We start from the raw sequence: 10,053 nt of genomic DNA on the forward strand, positions 1-10,053 counted from the left end.
TTTATTTTTGTTTTTATTTCCATTTCTCTGGGAGGTGGGTCAAAAAGGATCTTGCTGTGATTTATGTCATAGAGTGTTCTGCCTATGTTTTCCTCTAAGAGTTTGATGGTGTCTGGCCTTACATTTAGGTCTTTAATTCATTTTGAGTTTATTTTTGTGTATGGTGTTAGGGACTGTTCTAATTTCATTCTTTTACATGTAGCTGTCCAGTTTTCCCAGCACCACTTATTGAAGAGGCTATCTTTTCTCCACTGTATATTCATGCCTCCTTTATCAAAGATAAGGTGACTATATGTGTGTGGGTCTATCCTGTTCCATTGATCTATATTTCTGTTTCTGTGCCAGTACCATACTGTCTTGATTACTGTAGCTTTGTAGTATAGTCAGAAGTCAGGGAGCCTGATTCCTCCAGCTCTGTTTTTCTTTCTCAAGATTGCTTTGGCTATTCTTTTTTTTTTTTTTTTGCGGTACACGGGCCTCTCACTGTTGTGGCCTCTCCCGCTGCAGAGCACAGGCTCCAGATGCACAGGCTCAGCGGCCATGGCCCACAGGCCCAGCTGCTCCGCGGCATGTGGGATCCTCCCGGACTGGGGCACGAACCTGCGTCCCTTGCATTGGCAGGCGGACTCTCAACCACTGTGCCACCAGGGAAGCCCTCTTTATTTTTTATTTATTATTTTTATTGAGTTCTTTATATAGTCTGGATGAGTCTCTTATCAAATATATGATTTGCAAATACCATTCTGTAGATTGTCTTTAAACTTTTTTTTTTTTTTTTGGCCACACTGCGGCTTGTGGGATCTTAGTCCCCTGACCAGGGATCAGACCCTGTTCCTCAGCAGTGAAAGCGTGGAGTCTTAACCACTGGACTGCCAGGGAATTCCCTCTTTCCATTTTCTTGATAGTGTCCTTTGACATACAGAAGTTTTAAATTTTGTCGGTGGGCTTGTAAAATGGTATAACCACTATGAAAAATACTATGGAGTTTCCTCAAAACATTAAATATAGAGCACTATATGATCTAACAATCCCACTTCTGGATATATGACCAAAAGAATTGAAAGCAGGGTCTTGAGATATTTGCATACCCATGTTCATAGCAGCACTATTCACAATAGCCAAGTGGAAGCAACCCAAGTGTCCAGCAATGGATGAATGGATAAACACAGTGTCCAATATGCATCCAAGGGAATTTTTTTTTGATTTATTTTATTTATTTATTTTTGGCTGCGTTGGGTCTTTGTTGCTGTGTGCAGGCTTTCTCTAGTTGTGGTGAGTGGGGGCTACTCTTCGTTGCAGTGTGCGGGCTCTAGGCATGCGGGCTTCAATAGTTGTGGCACATGGGCTCAGTAGTTGTGGCTCACAGGCTCTAGAGCGCAGGCTCAGTAGTTGTGACGCACGGGCCTAGTTGCTCCACGGCATGTGGGATCTTCCCGGACCAGGGCTCGAATCCGTGTCCCCTGCATTGGCAGGCGGATTCTTAACCACTGCGCCACCAGGGAAGCCCCACATCCAAGGGAACATTATTCAGGCTGCAAAAGGAAGGAAATCCTGCATATCCCATTGCATGGGTGAATCTTGAGGCCATTATGCTAAGTGCGATAAGCCAGTCACAAGAATAAAAGTACTGTATACTTCTCCTTGCGCGAGGTATTTAAAGCAGTCAAACTCAGGGCTTCCCTGGCAGTCCAGTGTTAAGACTTCTCATTTCCAATGCGGGGGATGTGGGTTTGATCCCTGGTTGGGGAACTAACATCCCACATGCTGCACGGCACAGCCAAAAAAAGATTTTTTTTTCAATATATATATATTTTAAATTTATGTATTTGGCTGCGCTGGGTCTTAGTTGCGGCACACAGGATCGTTGTTGCTGCGTGCGAGATCGTTGTTGCCACGTGTGGGATCTTCTTTGTGTCATGCAGGATCTAGTACCCTGACCAGGGATGGAACCTGGGGCCCCTGCATTGGGAGCACGGAGTGTTAACCACTGGACTGCCAGGGAAGTCCCCAAATTTTTTTTAAAAAAAGAAAAAAATATTAAAGCAGTCAAACTCATAGAAACATAAAGGAGAATGGTGGTTGCCAGGGGCTGGGGGAAGGGGAAACACGAGTTGTTTAATGGGTATAGAGCTTCATATTTGCCAGATGAAAACGTTCTGGATATTTGCTTCTTCACAACAGTGTGAATATACTTCACTCCACTGAACTGTACATTTAAAAATGGTTAATATCGTAGTCCTTTTGGACTGCTTTAACAAGCTACTGTAGACTGGATAGCTTATGAACAGCAGAAATTTATTTCTCACAGTTTTGGTCTGGAGGCTGAAGCCCAAGCTCGGTGTGCCTGCTTGTTTGGATGAGGGCCACCTTCTGGGTTGCAGTCTTCTCGTTGTATTCTTTCATGGCAGAAGGGGCAAGGAAGCTTTCTTATGGAGCTATTATAAGTGCACTAATCCCTTTCATGAGAGCTCCACCCTCATGACCTGATCAGCTCCCAAAGGCCCCCAGCAACTAATACCATCACATTCGTCATTAGGATTTAAACATATGAATTGGGGGGACACAAACATTCAGACCACAGCAGTTAAGATAGTTTATAAAAGTTTTAAATTTTTGATTAAGTCCAGTTCATCCATGTTTTCCTTTTGTTATTCGTGCCTACCAGACTGGCAGACCTTTGAATATCTGTAAATATCAACTGCAGGCAAGAATGCAAAATGGGGACTGTCTTTACTGCTAGTAAGAGTGTAAAGTTGTGGGCTTCCCTGGTGGCGCAGTGGTTGAGAGTCCACCTGCTGATGCAGGGGACACAGGTTCGTGTCCCGGTCTGGGAGGATCCCACATGCCGCGGAGCGGCTGGGCCTGTGAGCCATGGCCGCTGAGCATGCGCGTCCGGAGCCTGTGCTCCGCAGCGGGAGAGGCCACAACAGTGAGAGGCCCGCGTACCGGAAAAAAGAAAAAAAAAAAAAAGAGTGTAAAGTTGTACCAGCACTTTAGAAAACAGTTTGACTTTATGTGGGAAAGTGGAATATGTATGGCCCCTATTCTTCACCCACCCCACCCTACACCCAATTCCATGCTCTCCACCAAGTGGTTTTTGTAGTTCTGTTATGGTCTGAATGTTTGTGTCCCCCAAAATTAATATACTGCAATCCTAACCCCCAAGGTGATGGTATTAGGAGGTGGGGCCTTTGGGAGATGATTAGGTCATGTAGACAGAGCTCTCAGGAATGGGATTAGTGCACTTATAAAAGCCCCACAAGAAAGCTCCCTTGCCCTTTCCACCGTGTAAGATTACAGCAAAAAGATGGCAGTCCACGAACCAGGAAGCAGGCTCTCACCAGACACCGAACCTGCTGGTGACTTGATCTTGGAATTCCCAGCCTCCAGCACTGTGAGAAATACATTTCTGCTGTTCATAAGCCACCCATGGTATTTGGTATTTGGTATTTTTGTTTTAGCAGCCCAAATGAACAAAGACAAGTTCATTCTACTAAAAGGGAGAGATATGCTTCCCCTTAACTTTAGGTTCAGCCGTATGACTTGACTTGGCCAATAGAGTAAGGCAGAAATAACTGTGTGGAAGGGGCAAGGGAGCTGAGTCTCCAATGAGCTTCCTTGATAGAGAGTGTTTCACACATGTTGTCACAAGTCATCGCTGGGAGAATCAAGTATACCCATGACTGCCCTGGGAGAGGACTCGGGGAAGCTTGTACCCAGTTTCCAGGCTTTGCCCTACGAACCCTTTGGTGATTTTGCTTTGTACTCTTTCACTATAATAAATCTTAGCTGTGAGTACTACTCTGTGCTGAGTCCTATGAGTCTTCCTAGTGAATCACTGAGCCTGGGGGTGGTCTTGGCAACTCTTGATACATTAACCTTAGAAGTGTACGGAGGGACTTCCCTGGTGGTCCAGTGGTTGAGACTCAGCATTCCCAATGTAGAGGGCCTGGGTTCGATTCCTGGTCAGGGAACTAGATCCTGCATGCCGAAACGAGAGATTCCGCAACAAAGATCCTGCGTGCCGCAACTAAGACCTGGTACAGCCAAATAAATATTTTTTTAAAAGTGTATGGAATGGCTACTATATGTAAAATAGATAACTAATAAGGACCTACTGTATAGCACAGGGAACTCTACTCAATACTCTGTGATGGCCTATATGGGAAAAGAATCTAAAAAAAAGTGGATAGGGACTTCCTTGGTGACGCAGTGGTTAAGAATCCACCTGCCGATGCAGGGAACACGGGTTCAAGCCCTGGTCCAGGAAGATCCCACATGCCGCGGAGCAACTAAGCCCGTGCGCCACAACTACTGAGCCTGCATGCCACAACTACTGATGCCCGCGCACCTAGAGCCCGTGCTGTGCACCTAGAGAAGCCACCACAATAAGAAGCCCAAGCACTGCAACAAAGAGTAGCCCCCGCTTGCCACAACTAGAGAAAGCCCACGTGCAGCAACGAAGACCCAACGCAGCCAAAAATAAATAAATAAATTTATTTTTTAAAAAATGGATTTGCCTAACTATATTAAAAAGAAAAAGAAAAGAATCCTCCTGCCAATGCAGGGGACACAGGTTCAATCCCTGGTCCTGGAAGATCCCACATGCCACGGAACAACTAAGCCCCTGCACCACAACTACTGAGCCCACCTGCTGCAACTACTGAAGCCCTCGCACCTAGAGCCCATGCTCTGCAACAAGAGAAGCCACTGAAATAAGAAGCCCGTGCACCACAACCGAGAGTAACCCCCGCTCACCAGAACTAGAGAAAGCCCGCTCTCAGCAATGAAGACCCAACGCAGCCAAAAAAAAGAGTGGATATATGTATAACTGATTCACTTTGCTGTACACTTGAAACTAACACAACATTGTAAATCAACTATACTCTAATAAAAATTAAAAAAAATAATTGCAAGGAATGGGAAAGAAAAGTCCCAAGAAATTTACTTTCAGCAGTTTCCTTTAGAACTAAGTGACCAGGTAACTCCTTCATTTCTTAATGGAAACATACTTAATTCTGCCTTTTTGGGTCACTGCCCACTGCTGCATTATTTATTATTTATTAATAATAATTATTATTTATTATTAATAATAAATAATAACAGTTGTATGGCTGCCTCTAGTTTACAAGACAGTTGCATATCTACTTTCCCCCAAACCCTGAAATGGAAAGGGCAGTTATTATTAATTTGATGTTACTGTTGGGGCAACTGAGGTTCAGAGGGGTTCAGGCAGCTGCCCAACATTACCATAAAAGGCAAGAGAGTTGAGTTAGAATTTAAGTCTTTCAATCTTAGGTCCTATCATCTTTCTAAACGCAGCCCAGGATTGGCTCCCAATCCTGACTGATCATCACGAGTTGAGATATGAAATATGGCCAACGTGTTTTCTAAAGTGGTTGAACCATTTTACATCCTAGCGGTATTGTATGAACATTCTAGTTGCTCCACTTCCGCACCAACATGTGATATGACCAATCTTATTTATTTTAGCCAAAAGACATCCCTGAGATGTGTAGTGAATCTCATTGTAACTTTAATTTTCAGATTTCTAATGACCAGTGATGTTGATCAACTTTTCGTGTGTTTATTTGCCATCTGAGTGTCTTCTTTGGTGAAGTGCCTGTTCAAATATTTTGCCCATTTTTAAAGTGGCTTGTTTGTCTGCCTATTAGTGAGTTTTAAAAAACCAGCTGTAGGGCTTCCCTGTTGGTTCAGTGGTTAAGAATCTGCCTGCCAATGCAGGGGACACGGGTTCAGGCCGTGGTCTGGGAAGATCCCACATGCTACGGAGCAACTAAGCCCGTGCGCCACAACTACTGAGCCCACGTGCCACAACTACTGAAGCCCGGGTACCTAGAGCCCGTACTCTGCAACAAGAGAAGCCACCACAATGAGAAGCCTGCGCACCACAACAAAGATTAGTCCCCGCTTGCTGCAACTAGAGAAAGCCCACGCACAGCAACAAAGACCCAACGCAGCCAAAATAAATAAATAAATAAATTAGTGGAAAAAAAACCAAAAACAGCTGTATTGAGGTTTAATTGACATACCACAAACTGTGCATAAAGTGTACAATTCAGTAATTTATACATCTATGATGTATACACCTGTGAAATCATCACTGCAGTCATAGAGGTGGGATGGGGAGAGGAAGGGTCAGGGGTTGGTAACAGCTGATTCTGAATACAGCTTATATTCTGTATTAGTCGAACTTTTTGAGAATCTGATAAAAGTTTTTGACTCTACTGAGAAAAACATACATGCACAAACTCAAAAATTTGCTTGCACTCCCAGAAGGATCCTGACTCCCTGGACCCAAACATTCACCTCTTATCTGTGTAGGTAAGATGTGTCTGTTTCTGACTGGGAGGTTCATTCTTGCTAAGACCCCCTGCCACTTATTAGACTGCTTTCTTGCCTTTGTCTTTCTTTTTCTCTTCATTTCTATTTCTTTTCATTCTTTTCCTTATCACAGATGTCTATGCATGTTTTTCTATTGAGCACTAAGCATGATCCTGGGTAAACAGTGGCATGCAATGCCCTGCTCTGCAGGAGTTTACCAATCATTTGGGGCCATTTTCCGTTAGAGAAGACAGACAAGAAAATAGCCTGTGCTCATTCTGAAAAAGAGCTTGGAAGTGAGTCCTTGAAAATAAGACTACAATGTGCCCTCTAGGTGTTAAAGGTGAACTGCTGGAATCTTCCTGGGCTCAAGGAGGATTTCCTGTGGGTTGCGCTCCACGATTCATTAACTTGCAGTTTACAGGATACTCGTGATAATTAGAAGCATATAATGACTCAAAGCACATTTTGTTTCTAAATTACTACATCCTTGCTTAGTGTCATAGTTTCCATTCTACCTCATCAGAGCCCTGAGGGTGGTTGAAATTTAATTAGAGCTTTACATTAATGTTGGAAAATTTGCCAGAATAAACCAAGAAAAAAAGGAAAACACCAAAGTTTTTTCCGGTATACCAATTCCAAATTTGCAGAAAGAAAAACATAATAGTTTACAATGAACTAAGTAGGAGTGGGCTCCCATCCTGACCCTTGGGATAAGCCATATTGATACAAAGTAGATGTAGTCTAGGTCCAAAAATAGTAGACTGAAATCTGGGGTCCAAGTAAGAAGCAGTAACAAAGAAGCTACATGGAGATGGGTAAACAGACAGACAGGGTCAGTTTATTATCCTGACCCGAAAACAGCAGTATCTTTCTGAAAACAGCTCAGAAAAATGGAGTTTTCTTGGCACCTGAAGGAAGTAGGGCACCAAGGGATTATGCCATATACACACTAGCTCAGATCTTGGAAGCCCACCTCCACTGGTCTCAGGAGCTGTGTTGCTCTAGATTCGTCCAGGAATGTGCCAATTTTCTAGTAGAAGTAAAACACTGTCACTTATGAGAACTGTAGTATAGGAAGTAAGTAAAATGCTTAACAGATAGGACCTAGGTACCAGCACCCCAGCTTTTCAATGAAAATTATAGGCTCTCCTTTATATACATGAATACACCAAAGACCCACTCCAAGGTGAGGCACACCTATCATTAGGCAATAGTAGGTAGAAAAAGAGGGACTTCATCAGTGTGGAAGATGAGACATTTAATGTTTAGCAAGTAAGGAAAAGGTAGACCTTATCATAAATTAGTAAACTCCAAAAAGGTTATTGGAAAGGTCTACTGATAACATACATGTGAAAGAGGTACTGATAACACATATTATAAAAGAGGTCAAATATACATTTGAAAACAAAAGGAACAAAACTTTATTTATTTTTGGTCACTCCATGAGACTTATGGAATCCTAGTTCCTTGACCAGGGATTGAAGCTGGGCCCTCGGCAGTGAGAGCTCAGAGTCCTAACCACTACACCACCAGGGAAGTCCCGGAATAACACTTTAGAAGAACAAAGAAGAGTATAATATTGAAAAACTATAAAGATATTATATGATGTTTTTCCAAGGGAGTTAGACGGTAAGCATCTTTTTTATTAATTTTTATCTTAATACGTGACTTAGAGTTATTTTTATTATGGAAAGGCTGAGTTCTTCCTTACAGCCTAGTAAGATAAGGACTGAGAATTGCCATTGGGTTTAGCAATATGGAGATTGTTAGTGATCTCGAGAGGAACAGTTTTGGTGGACTGATGTCGTTGAAAATTGGATTGGCATAGGTTCAAAATAGAATGGGAGGATATCAGATAAAATATACTTCAAGAAAAGTAGTATTGGGCTTCCCTGGTGGCGCAGTGGTTGAGAGTCCGCCTGCCGATGCAGGGGACACGGGTTCGTGCCCCGGTCCGGGAGGATCCCACATGCTGCGGAGCGGCTGGGCCCCTGGGCCGTGGCCGCTGAGCCTGTGCGTCCGGAGCCTGTGCTCCACAACGGGAGAGGCCACAACAGTGAGAGGCCTGCGTACCGCAAAAAAAAATAGTATTGAAAGAGAGTGATAGGGAATTCCCTGGTGGTCCAGTGATTAGGACTCCGCACTTTCACTGCCCAGGGCCCAGTTTCAATCCCTGGCCGGGGAGCTAAGATCCTGCAAGCTGCGCCGTGCAGTCAAAAAAAAAAAAAAAAAAAGATAGGATAATGAAATGATTTTTTTTTTTTTTTTTTGGCGGTACGCGGGCCTCTCACTGTTGTGGCCTCTCCCGTTGTGTAGCACAGGCTCAGCGGCCATGGCTCACGGGCCCAGCCGCTCCGCGGCATGTGGGATCTTCCCGGACCGGGGCACGAACCCGTGTCCACTGCATCGGCAGGTGGACTCTCAACCACTGCGCCACCAGGGAAGCCCCAGCCTTTATTCTTGACAAATATTTGAGTGGATTTTGCACATGGGCAATTTCCTTTTATGAACTATGGTTACCTTGTACCAACTTGTTTAGGCCATCTTGAAATGGATGCTATAATCAATAACTGCTTTATACAATTTATAACCTTCCTTCACGTAACAAAGTCTTACCAAAAGTGTTAATATTTTCTCACTATAAAAACATTCTGGATATGATGTGTGATGTTGAATGAAAATGAGTCAAATTATTTGAAATTGTAATCTTCTTGGAGATAGGATAAAATACAGTCGCAAACACATAGTGAATGCTTAGAATTGCTACAGTTTCCTGGTTCTAATATTTTTTTAGGTGTTTTTTTCTGGTTGTTTCACGGCTGTATCTCTGGCGCTTAGAACATTGGTCTAAGAGAGTAGACCTTAAAAGTTCTCATTATAAGAAAAAAATTTGTACCTACGTATGGGGATGGATGGTAACTAGACTCATTGCGGTGATCATTTTGCAGTATACACTGTTGGGGCTCAGGGCAGGCCATCCCCAAATATTCCCCAATGGCATGTTCATTATTTTGAATTAAAGTTGCTTAAGACATGACCAATGCAAGAGGGACACTCTGACCCTCCGCTCTTTCTCTCTGAAAGCGGGAAATAAATCTCTCCTTTGAAAGGTTCGCTCCCCACCCTTATTGCCAGAGATAGGGAATTCAGGCCAAGAAGCCTGTTACTTCTTTGCTTTACTTCCTCAAGTCTAAACTCCATTTAGATTCCTCACTAACTGAGCACCCCAAACTTAGGTTTCTTTATCATATCAATTCCTCACAAATTTATTGTTTCTTTGTCTAAAAAGTAGAAAAGCTGGCTGCTTTGGCCACTTGTTAGGTCCTATTTCCGTGAAACCTCCAGGCACATGAATTAAAATGTTTCTTTTTCTCCTGTTAATATTTCTTGTGTCAATTTTATTATTAGTCTGGCCACAAGAACCCAAGGGGCAGAGGGGGAAATTTCCCACTCCCCGATAATACAAATATCCAATCGTTCTGTTGTACACCTGAAACTAATATGTTATATGTCAGTTGTACCTCAATTTAAAAAATTAATTAAAAAAAGAGAACAGCGTCTATAACAAATAGCAATGTTTAATAAATATTCGTTCAACACATGAGTGAATTTATGGCATTAATCATTACGTGGGTTTGGTCATGTTCTCCCTGTACGTTTTGGAATAGAATATTGGGGTTTGTATTTTTTCTCATACTTCTTTTT

This window comes from Grampus griseus (genome assembly GCF_964374135.1).
Source record: "Grampus griseus genome assembly, chromosome: 11".
Taxonomy (NCBI): Eukaryota; Metazoa; Chordata; class Mammalia; order Artiodactyla; family Delphinidae; genus Grampus; species Grampus griseus.